At 37.6% G+C, this 24059-nt stretch overlaps 1 pseudogene; it reads right to left on the bottom strand.

Moving 5' to 3' along the window:
• The window catches only part of LOC114694748, an 86004-nt pseudogene extending 71282 nt beyond the window's left edge, over window positions 1–14722 (bottom strand).
• Window positions 14723–24059: the final 9337 nt, after the last annotated feature.

Genomic DNA, 24059 nt, shown 5'->3' with positions numbered 1-24059 from the left:
CTTCAAAGACTGTCTGTGCAGGTTCAGTTTTGATGACTGAGTGGTACACTAAGATGGTGTTGATAGAAGTATGTACTTAATTGCTTAATAATTTAGAGTCCTTAGAAGAGGTATTGAGTGAACTCTCAGGTAGCCAGATAAAACTTCAGTAGTGTAAACAATGTATTGTGTATTTTCTGCTCCAACTAAAACTCTTTCGAATTCTCGCAATGGTTGTCTGACAGGTCTGTGCTCTCCTGGCCAGGTTGTGGTACGTTTTGCAGCTTGTCAGATTCACCCGCTGACTCTCGACCTCTTTCATTATACAGTGTTGCTCTGTGCTTAGCCACTGTGTCGGTTCCTGCAGACACACTCTACCCTGGGTCTAACACTAAAGTTGATTTGCCAGACGCTCCTCTGCTTCCTCACATTTCACATCTTCCCATTGAATTTCTCCTGTCGAGGATACAGTTCTGTCTTTCTACCTCTGTCCTCAGAAATCTGAACATTCTTTGGGTTTTCTGAATATTTTAATAGCTTGGTGACAGATGTCAATGCGTTTCATTCTGTACTCACAGCCTCTGTGCAGTTTTCTCTGCTTATTTTCATTTTAAATTCCTTCTGTTTTAAATGGATGGAAACATCCTGGTCTCTGTGGTTAAGTTAACGTTATTGGATTTTTTTTTTCTGATTAAAAGCAAAGTTTCTAATTAATACTTCCTTCAAATGACATATATAAAAACCAAGAGTCCCATAATAATATATGGATTGTCTTGGAGTTAATAGTTTATTGTCTGTTCAAGGAATAGATCAGGAACTGAAAAAAAAAAAAACCCTGAATATTCCTATACAAATAGGAGAATGCTCTCTTTTTCACCCCTAAAAGTGAAAGAAATGAACATTAAATAGTTCAGCCTTGCAATTACGCGATCTAAGTTGACACCATATCTTGGGTATTGTTAGGAGAATGCAAAGCCCTGGCATTTAGCGATCCTGATAAGGAGCATTTATTTCGGCAAACATTTTCAACCGGTCAAACTGGGAAACTTTTGGAAACATAGGTGAAAGTTCAAACTTCGTTCCTGAAGTGTTGCCATTGTGTAATAAAATACCCAAAGTGATTCATTAAGTCACCTTAATATCTACTCATCAAGGAGGAGGAGAAGCGAAGGCGGCGTTCTATCTTTCTCGAGCATAACATGTTAAGTGCAGCATTCTAGTCTAAAAGGGGGAATTGTTCCTTTGAGTAAAATAATTAATGAGCCCAAAGAAAGGAAAGCTGTTACGAGAGAGACCTCTAGTGGGAAAACATGCAAGTGTCTTGGAAACCTGTTTTATTGTTTATGCTTCGTCTGAGAAACAGAACTTGCAGACGTTATTTAAGATAGTGTCCGCAAGGCAGCGAGCCAAATGCCTCCTTAATGCTTATCACAGGCAATTTGTTCAAGTCGCTGATGCTTGTCCGAGCAAAGCCGTGAAAGTGCTTTATTGCTGCTTAGCTTCTTAGACACTAGATTTTAAAAACTAAATTTTAGGTGTCTGAGATGTTTGAAGAGGGGGTACCCAGACACTGGAGAAACTAAATTGTTTAGAAACCAGGTTTTTTGTTTTGTTTGTTTTACTATGTAGAAGTTAGGTTTGGGTCATAGATAATTCATTTTACTTATCATAACATCAAAGTACTATGCTGACGGTGAGGCAGGGATCTGGAGGGTTTTCCAGCTTTTCAAAATAATAAATTCAATAATAGAACACGTTAGCTATCTAGCCAAAGTTACTTTTAAGAAAAAAGCTTCATGAAGTGTCTGGTGCTCAGACTGAAGAGGTGCCATGCACACGTTAGTTAACGAAAATCTTTGGATTATAGAGTAGTTCCTCTGACTAATGGATTTCCAAGGTTGTTTCTCCTTTGTTTTCCATGTGGTATCTTTTAGGTCATCCTCTGATACATATCGTTTAATTTTAGCTGCTTTTAAACTCTATTAAACAACATTAATGATAAATATGAAAATTATGGTATGGTGTCTGGCTAGAGATACAGCATTAAACTATAGAGAAATCTGTGTCATAGTGTCTACCAGCTGGGAAGCAGTGTAACTCCAAACTTAAATGAGTGTTAGTTTAGGGGGGACAACATGATCCAAAAACACGTGGGTTAAAGAAGCATTCCAGACTAACAGGAAAGGTAAAAGAGGTTAGGGAACAAGCCTTGCACAGGACTTGGTCTCACTCTGCTTTGAGGAGAAACTTTCTGGCTGTAAGAACTAGTTGTTTACCATAACAAGTCCACGGATTCTGTTCTTTGATGATGGTACCTTCAGCAGTGCCCCCCGCCCCAGTGAAGCGATAAAGCTGTCCTGCTGTGTTGTACACATTCAGAGCAAAATGATTTATCTATTTTTTAATTGTGCTTTTCTTTTTAATAATGAACTCTATCTGATTTTAAATTTCACGATGATGAAATTTTAGAGGCTATTTGCTAGGTAGCTCATTCCCAGGCTAACAGATTGCCACAAGCTCTGGAGAGGTTTGCCTTTCCACTCTTACCAAAGTTGAAGCATATCATGACACATGACATCATTATTCAGAGGAAGTATATAGTTCGTGAATCTTCAGAGTTGAGCTGGTGTCTGGGAGCCACTTAAGTGAGAGGAAAGAAGGAAGATGAGAATTAATAAGTATCACATATTTTATTTCTCCAAATTTGGTCCCAGTTTAGAATGGAGATTTTTCTGATAAAGTATAAAAAAAGAAAATAAATTAAAGATCGAAAGATATGAATGGGATTTGTTTGTTTCTATCTATCTAAAATCAACATACTGGCTGAAAAAACATCCTCAAGGTATGAAAGCATATTATACCATGGTATTCTGTCCTGCACATTGTCACTTTTAAAAATTGAATCCCATTCACCATGCTGCCATTTTGTTGTTGGAGTTATCTCCAGTCCTGCCCAGGCCCGCAGCCACTCAGACCCAAATAAATACACAGATGCTTATACTATTTAAACTGTTTGGCATAATGACTCGGGCTTCTTGTTATCTAATTTTCATATCTTAAATTAACTCATTTTTATTAATCTATAACTTGCCACGTGGCTTGTAGCTTACTGGTTCTTTTACATCATGCTTCTTCTGTCTCTGATTGGCGACTCCTTGACTCAGCCTTTCTGTTCCCAGAATTCTCTTCTCTCTTTTCCCACCTCTACTACACTTCCTGCCTGGCTACTGCCCAATCAGTGTTTTATTTATCAATCAATCAGAGCAACACATTCACAGCATGCCCAGCACCGTATCATCTGTAAATAAACTTGTTACTTAATTTCCTAGCTGCTCCCTCCCCTTACAGAGCTTGGAACCCCAGGCTCTCTTGGCATGGGCACCTCCTGAATCTGCTCCTGTCTTCGTTGCTATCTCACTAGGTCTCACTCTTCTTCCTCTATGACAATTTGAATCTCAAAGCTACTTAAATTGTAAGAAACAATGAAGGCAGAGAGAAAACATCAGAATTTTCTAGAATACCCACAGAAGTCACAATTCTGTTTCTCAAGAGACTGAAACACTAACCTTCCAACTATAATACTGTGATGCTTGAGACTAGAGGACCTCATTCTTCCACATGGAAAAAGTGCGGGAGGGGGGGACCAGGAGGATCCCAAGAGCTCTCTGGCCAGCCAGCCCAGTGAAATGTGTAAGACCCAGGTCCAGCGGCATACCCTGTCACAAAAACTAATGTAAGAAGAGGTTGAATAAGACATTCAATGCTGAGCTATTGCCTCCACACAAACATACACGTGCCCACGCACACATAATGCACACACACACACAATTTTACTAAAAAACAACTACAGGACTGGGTAATTGTTTCTACCCAGACCATAGTTTTTGTTATAAATATTTCCCCTATTTGAATACTAATGAAAAGATAAAGTATTTAGGAAAACACAAAGTACCATCGTGTCTTAAAGTGAAAACAGCAGATGTAAGATGTTCTTCCTGTGGAGAAGTTTGTGGTGCAGCTCTAAATCTCTTAGCTTAAGTCTTGCACCCACTGTTTTGGTATGCAACCCTTATGATAATCACATAAATGGTTGAACAGAATCATGACTGAGACTAAACAGTATTTTTTGTTGACCTGGTGATGTTTCCCATCTTCCAGAGAGCCACTGGTGCTCAACATCATTGGTCAAGAGGAAGGTAGATTAATGTCCCAGTTGCACTTACACCAAAGAGGAACGGAGGCTCTGACTTCTAGTAGTTAAAAGTGTTTCATTCTTAAAGAATTCCCTACCTGGAAGATCTTGTGGTCCATTCGTGCAAAATAAATTCCTAAAGCACCTACTAATAGAACAGAGATCTCTTTGTTTTTTGGTGTTTTTTTTTTTTTTTCAACAAAATAAATCTGGGAGGAATGTGTTTCTGCAGATACAATTATTCTAACTGGCTCTTGACCAAGGTAAGTTTTTTTTCACTATAGCTAAACATGTTTATTTTACCTTTCTTATGAGATATCCAAAAGCTCATCAGTGTGTCACTATTTCTACATCTAATACACGGAAATAAGAAATAGAAGTGGGTCATTTACCTTCCTTACCAGAATACATATACAGTACAGACTTAATTTCCTGTCCTAGCTCACCTTACTATTGCTTTGATAAACACCATGATCGAGAGCACCTTGGGAGAGAAAAGGGATTGTTTCACATATGTGTCCTGATCATAGTCCATCACTGAGGGAAGATGGGGTAGGTACTCAACAGGAACCTGGAGGTAGGAACTGAAGCTGAGACCAGTGCTTACTGGCTAGCCTGGCCATTTTTCCCATCCATACCGGACCTGCCTGAGGGAAGGCACCACATACAGAAGGCTGCGTCATCCTCTGACAGTCAGCAATCAGGCAATTCTTCAGTTGAGGCTTTCTACTTAGCTAATTCTAGTTGTGGCAAGTTGGCAAAAACTAACAAGCACACTTCCCCACTCCAGTCACCATCTAAACATTCTATCTTAATTTTACATTTATTCTCTAAAAGAAAAACTCTGACTATATTATTCTTTGATTATGTGGCAAAATTTAGTTTTGTTTGTTTTTATTGAAAAGAAAATTTCATTTTTATTTGAAAATAATTTGTTTTTCATACAATATATTCTGATCATGATTTCTCCTCCATTATCTCTTCCCTAATCCTCTACATCCCCATGCCTTCTTTCTCTCTGAGTTTAGAAAACAAAGAGGAATAAAATAAAAGTAAATAAATAAAAAAACAAAGAAAAAGCATGAGAAACACATACACAACACACAGTCAATCACACGCACACACACACACAACCATAAAAGCACAAAATTATAAATTATAATATACAAGCAAAAGACCAGTGAGATTTTAAAAAAAATGTCAAAGAAAACAGTATGAGACAAACAAATCTACAAAAATACCTTTGAGTTCATTTTGTTTTGGTATCTACTGCTGGGCATGTGATCTGCTCTTAAGGGTGTTTTATCTACCCAGTGAAATTCCATTCAAGAAAACAAATTATTTCTCTGTGGTTAATGGTCACAGGAGCTTTAAATTTGTCTCTTAATATGATCTTTAATGTGTATATGCATGTGTGTGTTTACACTTGAAAAGAAAGAATAGAGAAAATACCAGAGAAGTGTGCAGGTATAATTTCAAATTATGTTACAGTACATTGCACCTCTACCCATCACTTCTCTTGATTATGAGTTTGCTAAAAGAAGGAAGTGTATTAATCTTTGTAGCTCCAGTACCCTGAATTTTACCATTCATACATTTCCTCAACATTTATTGAACATGCACCACATACCGGCATGGTGTTGCATAATTTTATATGAAGATGAATCAATATGATCCCAACTCTAGTCGTTCTCATGGTCTGATGGTCATAAAATAATTTGAGATATTTGGACAAATAGACAAATAGAAAAGCACCTTTACTCCCATGACATCCTGTGAATTTCAGCACCTGTGTGAAGTTGCTTTAACTATCACCATGTTACAGATGAGGGAGGTGAGTTTTAAAGCTGTTAGTTACATAGATCCAGTTAACTCAGCTGATGAATGGCAGATCCTGGGTTCCAGCCTTCTCTCTAAATCCTGTGGGTAGGTGATGAAGATTTCTACTAATACAACTTCACATTATTGGGTTATTATTGCTGTTACATTATTTGTCTTATGTCTTTTTCTTCTGAACAAAAGTTATGAAAATATTCATAAGATATCTTCCTACACCTCCTTCTTAAATCTATTCCAGAAGTAAATATACTCCATCAAAGTTGGAACTCCTGATAGGACCAGATGAATTGTGAACATGGAAGCTTTCAAAATAAATCAAAATATTCACTTATTTTCAAACATTTAGCACCACAAATTTGAGTCAGTCCATTTCAACCGTCAAAAGAAGAAGAAGAAAAACTAACTCTGCTTTTTGTGTAGAAAGGAGACATTGCTACATGCCCCTGTGGTTCCAGTTCAAAGAATTATGATGCCAGAAGTTGTTTCCTCTGTTACAGGTCCAGGAAAATCTGATTCTTGTTAGCATCACTTCCTATATGCACAGAAGGAAGGAAGGAGAATGCTGTTTTGATTCAATCCAGTCTACATGCCACACTGAGCCTGCCAGGCTGGATTCATATTAAAAAGAGAAAAAAGAATAATACATTACTCAAAAGGCCTCTGTGTTACAACCACAAGGGGAGGTGGGAAAGGGGACTGGACAGTGGTGTCATCTAGTGTGAACTGAAGAAAATATCAAGAATCACTTAAGAGCATCAGACTACATGATATGCATGTTGATTAGCATCAACAATAGATCAACTCATATTCAGGCTGCTGGAGAAACTACCAGCTGAAGAACTGTTTAAGCAAAACCTTTCACTTTTAAAAGGCAACATAACAGATCTTGTTTGGTAGAACATGTAGCACGTTCTGAGAGTCTCATACTAACTTTGAATATGTTTTATTCCCAGATAACATAGCTGTGTTGTGAGCAAAGACATGTCAGCCATATTTAAATGACAACCTTCTTATGCTTTCCAATTTTTCCACACCAAAGTACAGGAAAGGAATCATATTCGAGATTATATGAGATACTGTGTCATGGGTTATCTGAACATGTGTTGAAAACCAACAAGCACTACATCACACTCAAATATAATTCTATAGTCAAGTGTCCTGTTACTTAGCTTATTCATTCATTTGCTAGTCTTTTAAATTCGACAATTTTTGTTCAACATATATCTTGGAAGTATAAAAATGCTGAAGAATATTTCTTTCTCTTTTGGAACTTGCAGCTTGTAAGCTCAAAGCCTAATGCAATAGCTTCTTTCAGTGGGAGTGTGACTCAATAATAGAGATGACAGTTTGAGATGAAGGTGGCCAAGCCATCACATGAGGGTGTAATGTTAAGTCATCCAGTTCTCAGAAGCAGACTCCCTGGATTATTCAACTGGGTAGATTACACTGTCTCGAGGAGTTGCTGGTATGTTTAGAATGAATGAAAGAGTGAATGGATAGATGAATGAATGAACATTGGAGATCTAATTTTCAAAAGCTCTGAAAATGACTAATTTTCCCAGTCCCATTGGTTGGTAAGTGAACAAAATTAAATCTGTAGGCCAGATGCTCAAATGATCTAGAAAGAGCTTGTTTACTTGTTCCAGGAGTGTGAGTACCACAAACTCACCAACACACAGTTTTCCTCACCCAGGTAACTAGTCATTTCAGAGGGTAGACAGAATGAGAAAAAGTAAAAGGATCATTTGACAGAGAAGACATGCCCTGGGCCCATCCGGCCCACTACGGTTCTCTGCCTCAAAATGCCATTTGGGTTTTATGAGGCTCATGTGCTCTGAGGTATTTAAATTCACAACAGAACTCTCACCCACATTAGTGCTGTGCATATGACACACTTCAGAATACTGTAAACATGCTCACACATTTTATGACAAGGAAAAAAATGAGCAAGCAAAGGGAAAAATCTTTTTCCATGCTTTTGTCAGATCTATTTCATAGTCAACTAAATTTAGCATGAGAATGACTTTCAGAAATGTGTATAAAGGAACTTCCTACTTTCATCTAATAAAAGCAACTAGTCACATAAAACCTCAGCGATTCTGTGAAAAATGTATTGTCCTATTTTAACAGTGTATTCTCTTTTCTGTAAGGAAGATTTTCCTCTGACTAGTCCTGGGTCACTGGTACTGATAGGCTTATGACTCACTTTCCAGCTCTCAGAATTGAAAGAATATACACAAATCTGCAGTTTTTCACTGAATTGAAGGGATTTTTTGTTTATTTGTTTGTTTTTTGATCTGCCCAAATCTTGTAGTTATAGTTATGGGCTCATTATTATCTTTAAAACAGACCTTAGGAATAGAAAACATGAGAACAAAATGGGAGAAATTAAATTCACTGAAGGGCACAGACCTAAGCAAAAGTAAGGGATTCCTCAAAAAGGAAATCTGTAGGTTGGGCCTTCTGTGAGCATCTTCTCCAGTGCAGCCTATGGGATCTTCATAGTCCTAGGATGCTAAGTCGATTTTGAAGACAGGCCAGATGCCTGATGCTTTAAAGAAACACAGGACTTGTGGGCTACCGCATATGTTACTCAAACTTATACAAAAAAAAGTGTCTGAGCTGGGCAGTGATGGCACACATCTTTAATCTCAGCACTTGGGAGGCAGAGGCAGGAGGATCTCTGTGAGTTCAAGGCCAGCCTGGGCTACAGAGTGAGTTCCAGGAAAGGCACAAAGCTACACAGAGAAACCCTGTCTCAAAAAAAAAGTGTCTGTTAATTTCTAAAGGATTCAAAGACTCACTCTGTAGCATTCTAATTTTGCTCAAATTACTCACTCACATTCAGATTTCCTAAAAACACTCACTTAAAAATAGTTGATGTGTGTGTTGCTTAAGCTCACAGCCCCAGCATATACTGGGACTATGTAAACCATCCCTGTAATAAATACTAGTGAAGGGAATTGTTTTTAATAGTTTTAATGCCCATTTTATCCTAAATATTTCACTAATGTACAGTGCATCATTAATTTTTTTAAGTTGAAGGCAAAGAGTATATGACCAAGTTCATTGAGTCTGGTATTGCTCAAAGTTGTGAGAAACTGAAATTTGTACGCATATGTATTAAAAATGGCATGATAAAAAAATTCACTCCCTGGAGAAAGCATGGCAGGTTTCTCTCCTTCCCCCAGCTGCCTGACACAGAAGAATTCTTTACCCTCGAATTCATAAAGTAAATTTCTACTTAGGATGTTGAAGCCTATAGTTTCTTATTTGTTTTTGCTCTAGCATTTGCTGAGGCTGTATAATGAAATCTTGAGTTACCTCAGTAGCTACTTATCGATGCATTTTATGCCTTTTGTTAGCTATAATCTTCCTCATTTTAGTACAGGGCAACCTATCTTCAAGTCTGTCAGTCCCGTTTTGCATTACAAATCATTTATAGTTTTAAAACTGTCATTTCCAAGGACATCTGGAAAAGATGGATTTATGAAAGGTTACCATGCATTCTAAGAAGTCTAGGAATTAGCATGACTTTCTAAAGGTTCTTATAAATCGAGTCCCAGCCATCACTGGCAATGGGGTGTATTTTGCTCTTGTCAAGTATCTTTATTTAAATATTAAGGGAGAGATACGACCTTTGGCCTTGGAGATCAGTGTGACATGGCAATGGCCCAATCTACTAGCTGTCAATGGAGTGCAATAGACTTACTCTCTCAAGGCCCCTATTTGTGGACAGTGTTATAATAACCCTTCCATTAGGCATCCCCAAGGCAAATAACCCCAGCTTTAACAGAGTCAGTTTAAACTCCTCAGAGTCACATTAGGAGACTATCTGGTTTGTGTCAGCTCAAGATCAAGTCTTTCTGCAGAGGTTGAATTCTGTAAATTTTAAGTAGCCCCTATCATTTAAGAATTATTTCATATGTGCCTGCAGGTAAATATTAGACACATAGAATGTAGAAATAACCTCATCCATTTCTTTGGTTTCTTAAGTAGGCCTTTTAGGGACTATTTGAATCCAAATAAGCCTATGAAACTAATTTTAAAACATTGTTATATATCTGCCTGTCTCTGTCTACAGATATATGCAGGCAGATACATAGGTAAAGAAATATTTTGTTAGAAATATCACAGTTGCCATAGTAATGTGATATGATAAGAGCCTGGAGACATCAAATATCCTCACGGTACACAACATATCACAAATGGAAAATTCAACATAGTCACTGGGAAGCAGAAATGCTATTCCAAGTAGGTGCTGAGAGTGAGTCATGATAAGAAGTCAGGTGTTTGGTTCTTTTATTCATTTTTACCCTCAGTGATAGCCTCTCCCAGTTTTAGCCCATCTCCATCATGTAGTGATGCTCACAAAAATGCCTGCATTTGAATCTCAACTAATTGTTCTGCTCTCTAACTACTTAGGATCATTGCTTAGCTCATGATTGGAAGTATCTGCAGTCAAAAGACTCTTGATTCTATAAAACAGCAAGGTCAGCCCCCTACTCTTTCTTGAAATACTTTGAAAAAGCACGGTGGTTACCATGACTCAGAAATACATTACCAAAGATGACATTAACACAAGGAATTTGGCTTCTAAAGCTAATTGTTTTTGTTTAAAAGTCTGTAACTTATTTTATCAAGCCATGTAATTCAAACTAGTGTTTTTAGTTTATTGATGACTATGTATGGCTTCCTCAGTACAATTTTGATCTTTTTGTTTCCTACATTAAATACTAATAGATAAAAAGTTTAATTTTGAATCATTATCATTAAAACTAATATGAAAGTCAAGAATATTTTAGAGTACTAACAATGTGTATATGTACATCATTAGTCTTTTAGTTTTTACAGTAAAAATGTGATCAATATTTTAATACAAATAAAGCAAATTTGTTAGAAAAGAAAGTATATGTCTAATACCAGTTTTATTTATTATTGCTTAGTATTAATACTAAAGATAATAAACTGTAAGTGATTATTCATTCACTTAAGTTTTGTCCTCTATCAGTTAAGCTGTTCTAGAGAAAAAAAACAAAACAAAACAAAAAAACAAAAACGAAGTGATACCATGTGTTAAATCCTTAGTGCTCATAAGCAACACCTAAAGCTTTGATTTACAGTGAAATCACAGTTCTCCACTTCTTGCTCCCTCTGTCTCTGACATTGCATGTGAAACCACAGGGCAATACATATCCTACAACATAATATAGGATGTAATTTACCGAGTTCTATTGGTTCCATAAATCACAAGTAGTTCTGTTGAAGCAGTTTATGAATGGCAGTAAAATGCTAAGAATGCATTATGCCATTAGGATTATGAACCACCTGCCGGTACTGCTCTTTGTAATTAAGGATAAAGTGTAAAAACATGAAAATGGAGATACAATTTCCTTAGTATTTACAAGCTTCTTTTATTCAAGAAGATGTATTTTATAACACAAATTTGAAATCCAGGGCTGGAGACCAGGCATTGTAAAGGAAAGATTTGTGTATGCTGGGAGTAGACCATAGTAGTCAGAACATATTCTGACAGGTCACATGTAACCTAAAATTAGAGGCACGAAAGACCATTGGCTGTGTGCTATCAGCAAACACAAAGAGGTTTGTTGGTACTCAACCAAATCACAGCACACTGAGTTTGGCAGCACGAAGCTCTGTAAATAAGGTGAAGGCGGTGAAGGGCCGAATAACCTGGTCCAGAGCAGTCAAGGAGAAAAATCACAGTTCTTGTGGGCCTTGCACTCTACCGACTGGGTTCTGTACAGAGTCGTGCACACAGGAGTTCTGAAGTTCTAAAATAATCTGGACTTGAAGTTCGCTTTTAGGAAGATAAAACAGCAATGACAATTCTTCAGCTGTACTCTGCACATCTTTGATAATGAAGAGGAATCCCAGACTACCATCTCTTTCAGCTGGTGTGAGACTTCTTCTGCGAGTCACTTGTTCTGTGGATGGTTCTGTGGAATTAAACAAGAGATGCTGATGTGATGCTCAGAGAGTATTACCATGTGCTATTGGCCTTTTCTTCTAAGAAACTAAAGTAAATAACACACGGTAGACTGCCAACATTATTTTGTAATTTTTAGGTGGGTCTTAGGGTTTTCATCTTAATTTCTCTAAAAGAAGCTAATCCCTATTTAAGTCTAAACAAGTCTAGGCTTGAGTATGCTCCCCACTTTTCCCCCTAGACTACGAGCAGCATTGCCCAACAATGCCAAGATGCTCTCTAACTTCTTAGCCACAGCAGAAATTTTATCTGGATTTTTTTATCACCTGTCAGAAACACATGCTACCATTTTGGGCTTTTGTTACCATACTTCTCTTTTCAAAGAAAGAATTAAACTCAAGCAAAGATAATAATTCACTGACTAACAAACTATCCACATTCATTTGCCAAGCCAAGGATTACAGTGCTGTGTAGATTCTTATGAAATGGTTCACTAGGAGTAGCTTAGATTGGAATAATCCAAGGCTTTAAAGGGCAGAAATAATGAACTCTGACACTACCAACATGATAAAGCCGACCTCCTGTTAGAGGTTCTATGGAATACTTCTGTGAGGAAGTGAAATTTAACAGAATTATGAACGTTAATCAGCATATAGAGATAAGCACAGTCATCCTAGAGGAGCCTTGATTAACAAGGCCTAGGAGCAGGAAAGTGGGAAGTTCTGGTGTGTCACAAAAGACTAGGAGACTTCTTCTCTGGGAACACTATAAAATACAGAAACATAGAAAATAACACATTTTTTATCTTTATAGTTATAAACAATCTTTATAGTTATAAACAAGCTTTATAGTTATAAACTTTATAATTAATAACAATCATTATGAATGTTTTTATATTTCAAGTTATTTTATGCATAAAAATTTCACCAAGCAATTGATACCATAGTATTTATACTTTAAAATATATACTTTATGTATATGAGTACTTCATGTGTGGTGGATGCAGGGCCCAGAAGGGGGGCTTCAGACCCCTAGGACTGTAATTATAGACAGTTGTGAGCTTCTGTGTGGATGGTGGGAATCAAACCAGGATCTTCCGCAAGAGCAGCCAGGATTTCTAACCTCTGAGCCATCTCTTCATCTCCCTATACTTACTATTTCTAAGTATAGAATTATATAATTTTAGCTTTATTATATCTCCTTCAGATTTAAAAAGACCCACATGACTTAAAAGGCTAAATAGTTTTATAAATATGATTAATGTGTCTTCATCAGTATTCTAAGCTATCATATCTTAACTTCCTGTCAACTCCATGGGAAATTGATGGTTTTGCTCATATTTAGTCATTGTTAATAAGACTGATTTCTATTTCCATATAAATGCTTTTATATTTACATGTGAATCTTTGTCTATATCTGGAAGTGTTTTCTTAAGATATACTCTGAGAAATGAGTGTCAAATACATTAAAGATGCAGGAATACACAGAAATTACACTATCTTCCAAGTGATAAACAAAGCTGTCTCAGTATGTACTGCCATCATTCATTAGTCTTAAAGATTTCAGTTTGGGCATGGATAAAATATCCATTAATCTTATTAATGAATGATTTCCTTAATTTCCCTACACACATCCTCCTACTCCCAGAAGCTGGCGATCCATCCACTTGTGAGGATGTTAGCAATCACCACAGGAAAAAGAGATTTTTCTTTACTTATAAATCAAAATAGTATTTTTTGAAGAATTAAAGATACTTAGAAAGTTATGCTTTATTGACAGAGACAGTATATTTATATAAAAAAAAAAGACTCCTAAGCTAGGAAAGATCAAGCCTAAACCTCAGAGCACACTCGCACAATATTTTCCTTCACTGTTTTCTCCTTAGAGTTCACTGTGCTTCTGGAAGGGGTTGTATTTTACAGGTTAGGATTGTCTTGTACTTCATTCCTTTGGACCTCACTTTGTCTCCATGATCTCTTTTTTCTCTCTATCTGTGACTATTTATTCATAAATTGGGCCTTTCTAGGAATATATCTTAAGAAAACATCCCTAAGTGTAGACAAAGATGTGTGTGGAAGTATAAAAGTATCTACTTGTTCATAGAATCCAACTCCACATCTCTAATGCAGGTATCTTTTGTTGGTTTGGATGATTTGTTTTGCTTTGCTTTGTGGGATTTTCAAAGTTTATTTCCCCCTAGTTGCAGTTTTAATATTGCTACATTGACATATATTTAGGTTTTCAAACCTTGTATTTTGCCTTGTGCTCAAGTTCTTTGGCCTATTTAACATGTTCTCAAAATCAAACATCATATCTTGCAGTTATATTGGATATTTATAAACAGATTCCCATCCCTATTAAAGTAGCATATTTTTTTAAAATAGGAACTGAAGTTGTCTTAATGTCAGTTTCTGTTAGATACAACATCTGGATTTTTGGATCTCTGCATTATTCATATTGTTTTGTTTTGTTTTAGTTGATGTAACAAAAGCCTGAGAAAAACAGCTAAAGGATTAGGATTTATTTTGCTCACAGTTTCAATGTATCATGGTAGAGAGGGAGTGTAGGGCAGAAAAGTGTCCATTATGACAGCCAGAAAGGGGATGGAAGTTCAACTTTATGTTCTTAGGCACTCTCCTTTCCAAACTTTTACTACAAACGCGTCTTCAGCCTATGTGTTGGTGACACTCACCTTCAGAGACTGTCTTCCACCTCAGTGAGCTTTCTGTAGTGAACATCCTCAAAGATGTCCCAGGGTTCATTTTACATCACATTACAACCAAGCTTAACTTTCAGAGTTTCACTGTGTAGCCTAGGCTGACCTGGCACTCACGATCTTCTTGACTCAATTCTGAAAGTGCTGGAATTGCAGGTTGTGCTAAAATTCTTCCTACTGAATTTGAAGAATTTTCTTCTTCACATATATAGTGATATCATGTCCTATTTCAAACATATTTAAATACATACTAGCATAATTGTGGACTATGTCATTTTGGAGATCATAATATTTATTTTTGTCTATAGCATTGATTGTTCTAAGACTGTCAAATTATTGGAAGGTGATTCAGATCTGCTAGGCTTTGGTTTTAGGTTTAAGGTGAGATCAGCTAAGTGAAAAATCCACCCTAATTCTCATGCTATGATCTTTGAACTAAGGATATAGACTTCCTGGACTAAAAGCCAGATACTGACCAAGGATCCCCCACTTTATCTGGGCCTGAATTTTAATTTTCCTATAGATTTTCATGCATAATGTAATTTATACCCAACCCTCTAATACTTCTGCCAATGTTTTATGCTGTACTTCCCTGAGTCCTGTTCTGTATATCATGTTCAGTACAGGCATTGACTAAGCCCAAAGGAGAGGCAGGTTTTATCTAGACATGGTAGACAATGGCTCTTCTTTGGTACTTGCCTTTCAAATCTACAAGCCTCAGAGTCCAACCCTAGATTCTAGCTGCTTCTTCCACCAAAGGGATTTCCATCAATTTCTATTTCTGTATTTCAGAAATGTGAAAACCAACATTTAGACTTCCTTATTTTCAAATTCTTATGTGCTATTCAATGCTGCAAAGAGTTACTTCATTTGTTTTAGCTAAGATATGCTGATATTTGTAAAGGAAAATTAGTTCTGATATCCATCACCCTATAGTGTTCAGGACCAGGTCTCATGATATAAAAGTTGAACAGGCAGAATGTGTACATTGAAAGGGGAGGACAAAAAGTGGAAAGTTTGGTAGCTGTGCACTGGTTGTTATGACTGACTTCCTACCTAATTAGTAAGCAGACATTGGAGTAAATAAATAATTGTTTGTGTATCATAGATGAATATTTTATCTTAAAAACTAAGACACACAAATTATTTTCTATCAGACCACTCTATTTTTGAAATAATCTGATATTTGCTTTGTACATTCGGTTGTTTTGGATTGTTTTATTCTATTACTCAAGTTACCATCTACCATGAATTTTATAAAGCAACTCACAACTAAAGATAAATACAAAACATGGGAAATAAACTTATGCTTCCACTTGAAGTAATAGCTTTCTCTAAAGATGCAATCTGCATGTTGAAAAAAAAACAATTAGGAAGACACTGGATATAAGGAGTCAAGACAAGCATGCATGAGGAATAGAATACAAATGAAACGACTTGTGAATGCCTCAATTCAATGGACTGAGAGAGTTTAGAGGCCATGGTATAAAGAAGGTAATTCAGGTATAAGTTAGAAATGACTTAAGTCAGTGAGAGAGCTAAGAGTCTAAAGATTAAAGAGCCGGGTACAGTTTGCAGAGTGCTTGTAAGGGACATTTTAGACAAAGGGAGATGCCCAGGGTTGGACAGCATCTTCCTTGGGTATTCACCAGAGCATTGTTCAGCACATGTGCCCAAGGTGGCTGCAAGCCTAGAGAAAGAATCCCTGAGACACTGAACTGAAAAATCATACCACAGACAAAGGGCTGGAGAGAGTGCCTGTTCTCACCAACCACCTCAAAAGGAAAAAGTAAACACTTTCTTCACTGAGCTTGTTTGGAGTGATTATGACTATGGAAGGAATAAATAGTATAGTTCGAACATTTCTACAGACCCCCCCCCCAAAAAAAAATCCATAAATCATGAAAAAAGGAACAACATTTTTACAACTAACTCAGGTTTCTTGGGGCATTTCCTAGACAAGCCTTGATATTACTGCAGACTTGTAAAGACCAAAGATCAAATGTTACAGCTCAATCATGTCACACTCCTGACCCACTGAAACTCCAGGTAACTAGTGCTGTTCTTGTAAACCATTAAGGTTTGGAGCAACAATAGATAATGAAGGAGGAAGGGAATTTCCTTGGGTAAACACATTTATGCAACAATTACAGCAAACAGAGTGGAAGACTGGATTTTTCTCAAGGCTGTCTGCTCTCATCCCATATACTGTGAACATGAGTGTATCTGTGTTAAAAGGGGGTTTCATTGGGCAACCCAGGCTAGCCTGGAACTCAAAACTTTCCTGCCTAGTGCTAGGATTACAAGTGTGTGTCCAAATAAGCAGCACGCATGTTATTTTTTTAAAAACACGCACAACATTATTACAGGCATATAACAATCATGAATTGAAATTGTCTGACCAGCAGACAAAATTATTTTGTATCAGATCTTTGCTTTGGTACAAGAATAGTTGTACATCACTAACAATTACTTGTAAGTTTGTATTTGTTCTTTCAAATTGTAAAATAACTGGGCAATAAAATGCCAGTCAAAGTGATAAGCTCTCTACATGGTGGGAATGTAATTATTTTATCTGATCTCTCTTAAAGAAAAGCACAACAAATCAAATGCAGAATTGTAGCACCTAGTCCCAGTTGTGATATATAACACACAACTCCTGAACCCAAGGCTCAGGGATCATTGTGGAAGAAAGTGTGGTAAGATTGTAAAAGCCAGAGGAATACTCAGTTTGTTCCAAGATTCTGTTTCCTAGGGATGTCAGAAGCTACACCCATGAAGTCACACCAACATGACTGCCTAAACAGAAGCCAAGCAAGAACATTAACCGTAGACATGCTAAAATGGACAATGGAAAGCCCAGGATGTCTCAACATAGACAAAGAACTACAGGTAGCATGATTTCTGAGATCCAGAGGAATAGTCTTCCCCAGCAAAAAGCGCAGCAGTTGGTTATCTAATACTGAACGATAAGCCCAGAAAATTTATATACAAGTAACATTAACCAGACTGAGCTGGATCTATTTATATATTTAAGAACACACACACACAAAGAGAGAGAGAGAGAGAGAGAGAGAGAGAGAGAGAGAGAGAGAGAGAGAGAGAGAGAGAGAGAGAGAGAGAGAACTCCCCCAAAATAAACTATGAATTTGTTGGGGAGCAAGGGATTATGTGGGAGAGCTTAGAGAGAGGACCTGGGAGGGGGAATAATGCAAATATGATAATCTCAAAAAATAAAATACTTCTGTCTAAAATTTTAAGAACATGATTAAAACAACACACACAACTCAGCGCAGAAAATACTAAACATTTTCTCTTCATTTTTTTAGGCTGGCTACTTAGGCTTATTATATGGGTATGTGCTTACTAGTGAGCATGTTCATCTACTTCCCTCAACAGTAAATCCCTTAAAGATGACAAGGAAAGAAATCTCATCTCTGTGTGTCCCCTGCTGGACCAGGTGGGCTGGAAGAAGCCATGTTTTCACACTGACTTCTGCATTCTCTTTGCAAAATAGCATGCAATCCTGTGATTATCAACATGTAACTTTTTCAATTGTGTAAAGAAGATTATTTTCTCTATTAAGAGAAAGAATCCAGTCATGTTAAGAACTATTTGAAAGGTAGTCATGAGTAAGGTCTGCTCTGTTTGAAAAGGGGAGAGAAAGAGTTGTCAGGCATCTCGATTTCTGCAAGCAACAGATCCGAGTGGAAGGGACTTTGCACATAGAGTACACAGTCCTAAGATGTGGGAGCAGGGAGGTTCAACCAATGAATGATTGCTCTTGTCTGCAACGGCTCATCCTGAGACACTCTGGAACTCCTGCTCGTCTCTTGAACATGACCACATGAGAAGCATGCTTGGTTGCTCCGCAGGTGGCTGTCTCACACACACTGCAGGTCTAGCAGAAGAATAGGAGAGGATCCTTGGTTTGAGGGCATCTATTAGCATATTTTCATTTCACAGTGGAAATTCCCACTCAAACTGTTTGAAACACTTTAAAGGACATTTTCCCCATGCACAGAACTTGAAAAGACACGCGCTAGAACAGGATGTTGATAGGATTCAATTACAGTTCCAATCCAACCCCTTTGAAATTCTCTGATCTCTTTTCTCCTCAAATCTGCCAGCTTTGCCCTGAGGTATACTTTTTTGGAGATGAGAAGATGGCTAACAATGTGGATGGGCCCTTCATCTGCCTCATTCACAAATATGGGTAGTTACCAAGCAAATAACTTTGCAGCACCATTAAAATTTCTGAGATTTCTGAGAAATGAGCTACCCTGAAACCAAGTATCTTGCTAAGAAAAGATCATTAACTATTTTATGTCTGGGATGCTTATAACTGAGACACCCAAGACATATGGGTAGAAGCCATACCTGAAACTCAGATGAAATTATTCACACCAATGTTGCTAATTAAGGAAGGCCTGTATTGACTGAGAGCTGATGCTCTATTTTCACTGTAGAAAATGGCCTGAATAGCTTGTGTTTATGAGAAAATACTTTGTGTGTATGCTTTTATATGCTTAATGATAACAATTTATAAGAATATGACCAGCTGAAGTCCTAGGAACTACAATGCCAACCCAACAGGCAAGATGAGACCATCTAGGCAGCAGTGACATGGTTGTTAGGGGAGAGAGTAACCAATGGTTTTCTGATTGTATTCAAGGTCTGCTCCCCAGAAAACCATGTCTGGGTACTTTATGCCAGATCTAAAGCACATAACTGGAAAAGTCATAAAGCCCGGACAGAACTGACAACTGTTGCTTAGCTAAATGGGTGTAGTACCAAATTATCTTATAAATATCTGTTTATATCCGTAGGCAAATGCTGGTCTCAGCCTTAATCAGAAAACCTTTCAATGCAGTGAAATGCAGAGATTCACAGCTGATAGAAGTGATGACAATAAGTGATGAAAAGACATTTTTACTACTTCCTCATGGAGACAGGGAGAATGTAAGAGACAAAAGATGTTGAGAGCAGCCATGAAATGTCTTCTTAGGTAGGATAAAGATGTTATCACCATGACCTCACAGCACTGTGGTTACATGCACTGTTTGCCTAAGACCGGTTCTGTCAACAGTCAATTGACAGATGAGGAAGGGGCTCCTGGGGCTCCACCCCTCCCTACAGGACTATCAACTCCTGTTAGAAACTAGGAACGTGGTTATTATCATCAGTTGTGCACCCACAGGTGAGCCCTCTGGGCTTCAGTGGATAGTTGGAAGCTTAGCATCACACAGACAGCCCTGGTTAATTTTAGTGGGTTACAAAACAAAACAAAAAGACACGATTGTGACAAAGACATTTTTAAGGAAGAGGGGAGGGATTGGCAGGTGTGGAGAGGAGATAAGAAGTCGGAGAGTGAGAGTAATCAGAATGTTTATATAAAATATAAAATATATTCATATAAAACATGAAACTGTCAAAGCCCAAGTTTAATTTAGGAAAAAAGAAAAAGGGCATAATTGGCTCACAGATATGGAGGTTTCAGGCTTTAGACTATAAAAAGATGACAACAAAGCATGGTGGAGCATGGATAGAGTTCTAGTTGATAGACAGGATTCAAAAGAGCACGGAATAAAAATAGCTTTCACAATCTCCTTAAGTGCTCACTTCCAATGACCTAAAATCTCCCAGTAGTCCTCACCTCTTAAAGGCATGAAGATTTTAGCACATGAACCTTCTGAGAGACTTCCACATACAAACATAGCATGCAATAATGGCAAAATTGGAGGAAAAAAAACAGTATTATATACATTGGCGTACTCTCAGCACATGAGTAAATCCAAATAGACCTGTTCTGTTATGTAACAAGTTTGGGAAGATAATCTGTAGCAGAAAATACATCCAGGTAATACCCCGCATACCTAGAATTCTCTATTGCCTCAAATCTATGCCTAATATGTAATATGTTCTTATTTCTTTATAGTATAGCACCCCGGAACTCTTTTTAACAAGATTTTAATTTACTCACTTCTCTCTCTCTCTCTCTCTCTCTCTCTCTCTCTCTCTCTCTCTCTCTCTCTCTCTCTCTCTCTCTCTCTCTCTCCTCTCTCTCTGTATGTGTGTATGTGTGTGTTCCATGGTGCATGTGTGGAGTTCAGAAGACAACCTTAGTGATCTCTCCTTGCCACTCTCCGCCCCCCATCCCTGCCCCGTTTCAGGCAGGGCTTTTCCTTTTGGTTTGCTGCTGTGGGCTCTACTCGAGTTGGTCAAGGCTTTGGGGGCAGGGTATCTCTGTCTCCCACTTAACTGTAGGAGAACTGGGATTACACTACTGCATCTGGCTTTTCATGGTTTCTGGGGATCTGAACTTTGGTCCCCACATTGCACAGCAAGCCTTATACCCACAAAACCATCTCCCTAACCCCACACTGGCTTCTAATTTTTCTTCAGATTCAGCTCATTTGTATATAGTTTTACTTTTTTCACTATTCTGACCTTTCACGCAGGTTTCATATTTACCACCTGGTGAGCTCAACTCCAGTTTTCCCTGCCATGGGAAGCCCTCACCAATCAGGGTCAAACAGTTATCTCCACTGTCAGCCATGTCTTCCATTTTATTTTCCTTGGTGTTTTTAACAGTAGTTATAGCACTCCATAAAATTTTTATTTCTCAATTGTCTGTACTTCAAATTTAAATGTAAACTAAATGGAAGCAAGGCATTATCATTATTTATTATTGTACCCTGTGTATGTAATGATGCCTAAAAGAGTCAGATAATGCCTTTTGTGCTTTAAAAAAAAAAAAAAAAAAAAAAGGAAAAGTAAGTTACTCTACAAGCTGTGATCTGAATTGCAGGATAGATCCTGGATGCCTATGATATATCGGTGGTAAAAGACTTGGGTAAACACCTTGAAAATTATAAGATGCTATGGGAATTGCTGTCTTTCCACAATAAGGATCCTGTTTAACGGATGTGTAGAAGGACAGATGGATTCATAGGCAGATGGAAAGAAGAGCTAGGGTGTGCAAAAGAAGCTGTGGAAATAGAACATTACCAAGGATTTACTATAAAAACTGGATTTCAAATACGTTCAGAAACAGTAATGGAGAGACACTCGTCTTTACAACTGTTTCCAGTTTTGTTTACTTGACGCCATGCTGTCTATAGAGGTGTGGGCTAAATCTTTTCAGTACCTACTTTATTTAAACGAAGCCGTAACCTTAACTGTGATTGCTAAACTTGTTTTATGCATGAGACATGTACTAAGCAGTGCCACACAACCTTGAGGTCACATGCACTAATAGGAGAGAGAGAACTTGAATGAAGCTTTTCAGACCGAGAGACAGCAAGCTCTCAAATACTATCCACTGCCTCACAGTCTCTGTGCAAGTCACTGGGAACTCATCCCAGGAGACCCTTGAATGTCTGTTCTTGTTGAATGTCTGTGATCTGTTTGAGAAAACACCTTAAGTTAATGAGGTACTCAAAATTGTTGTTTTGAATAATCTAGAGCAGAGCATACTGTTCTGAAGAGAAAGGAGTCATTTAGAACCTCCACCTTCCTCCTCAGGGATAATCAAGGGAACTCCATGGTCTATGCTCATCACTGCTTCTTTCTTTCATTCATTCCTCCTCCCTTCCAGTCCCGTTTGCTCCTCCCTTCATCTTGTCCTTTTCTTTGTTTCCATTATTCTCCCTCCTCTTAGCTACTTTTAATACATGGTTTCTTTATTGTTTTTTCCATTTTATACTTCCAAGATCCTACCTATTGTCATAGGCAAGTAACAATTCTACGTGGGAAAGTCTCAAATCTGCTATAGAGGGGATGTCTGTTTACCTTGAAATTCATATATAGAAGCTGGTCATGATAGGTGATGGGACCTTTAGAAGGTTTTGCACAAGAGCGGGCCCTTTCTGAGTGCACTAAGTGTTTTTATAGAAAAGATCATTGATAATTTGTTCAGCCATCTTGCCATGTGAGAGCACAGCAAAGAGAAACAGACCTAAGTGCCAGGAAGCCGGGCCATATGGGACATTCAATGCTTTCACTATTAAACTTTCCATCTTTGAGATACATACAAAATAAATTCCTACTGTGGCTAAGCCTCATGGTGGTACATTTTGCAGCTTAAATAGCTTAAATAGCAGCTTAAATGGACTGAGGTACAATCTTCCTGAGATTCCTTGGTGATCTGCAAAAATCTCAACTATCACACAGTACCCTCAAAGAATCCATTACTAAAAATCTGAGTCTGTAAAGTCATTGTGACCTTCCTCATCTCCAAGATTTAAAATCTTGAGAAGTAATTTTTAAATGGAAATTCTAAATCTAGTTTATTAAGTTTTGTTTTATTTTGTTTCGAGACAGGGTTTCTCTGTGTTGTTTTGGTGCCTGTCCTAGAGCTCACTCTGTAGACCAGGCTGGCCTCAAACTCAGAGATCTGCCGGGCTCTGCCTCCTGAGTGGTGGGATTAAAGGCACATGTCACCGCCACCCGGCTTTAAGTAAGTTTTTTATTGAGAAAACAGCTGCATTCCAAACACCGTGTCAGCTGATCTGGTACCATCTGCAAAAATGGTACAGTAGACTGACAACATGGTGGCCTGGGTTTCTAGCCCTAGATCTAGCTCTGTGAAACAGTAAGTCACACCACTCCCATCTCAGATGAGTGGAGAGCTTCTTAGCACTCTGAGCATAGGGGCCTCCAAGTTCCCATGTGATTGGATTGGACCCACCACAATATCCATGACATTCTCTCATTTTAAAGGTATGATCTTAAACACAACTGATGGGCTTTTGTTACCATGTGGTAACCTATTTGGTAGAGCTCAAAGCAAAAATGAAATTATCTTTTGGGTCTTAACAACTAGTTTCATCACTTCTCAACATTTCAAGGAAAGCTTGGTAAGTCATGATAGAGATCTACTTCCTTGTAAGACCTTCCCACAAAATAAGTAAAACTAGACCATCTATGTTTTGTTTCTGCTGTTTAGTTTTTGGGTAAACACATAGGTTAGAAAGATCACTGGTCAGAAGGACTCAAAACCCAACATCACAGAAGATACTATAGGAGGATGAAAAATGAAACCAAGCAATAAACCATTAATGTAAATTTAATGAATCTTGAGTTTTACCCTTGTATTTTGTATATTTAAGATATGTGTGTGTTTATGTGTGTGTGAATGTGTGTGTGTGTGTGTATGTGTACTTATAAGGCTAGGACTATATAAAGAATTAAAATATATATTGTAAAGATGTTTCCACATTTTCTCTACCACTAACAGTTATTAATCCCCTATATATACTCCTACACTCTTTATTTCTGTATGATATTTAGTCTTCTATTTTCCTGTCGTCACTTGGAAAATACTTTACATGTAGTTCTGTATCATATATTAATAAGTAAAAGTAATCTAATCTCATAAT

This window comes from Peromyscus leucopus, chromosome 3 (assembly GCF_004664715.2).
Source record: "Peromyscus leucopus breed LL Stock chromosome 3, UCI_PerLeu_2.1, whole genome shotgun sequence".
NCBI classification, from domain to species: Eukaryota; Metazoa; Chordata; class Mammalia; order Rodentia; family Cricetidae; genus Peromyscus; species Peromyscus leucopus.
The sequence above is the reverse complement of the archived record's forward strand: the minus strand, read 5'-3'. Positions and strand labels throughout refer to the sequence as shown.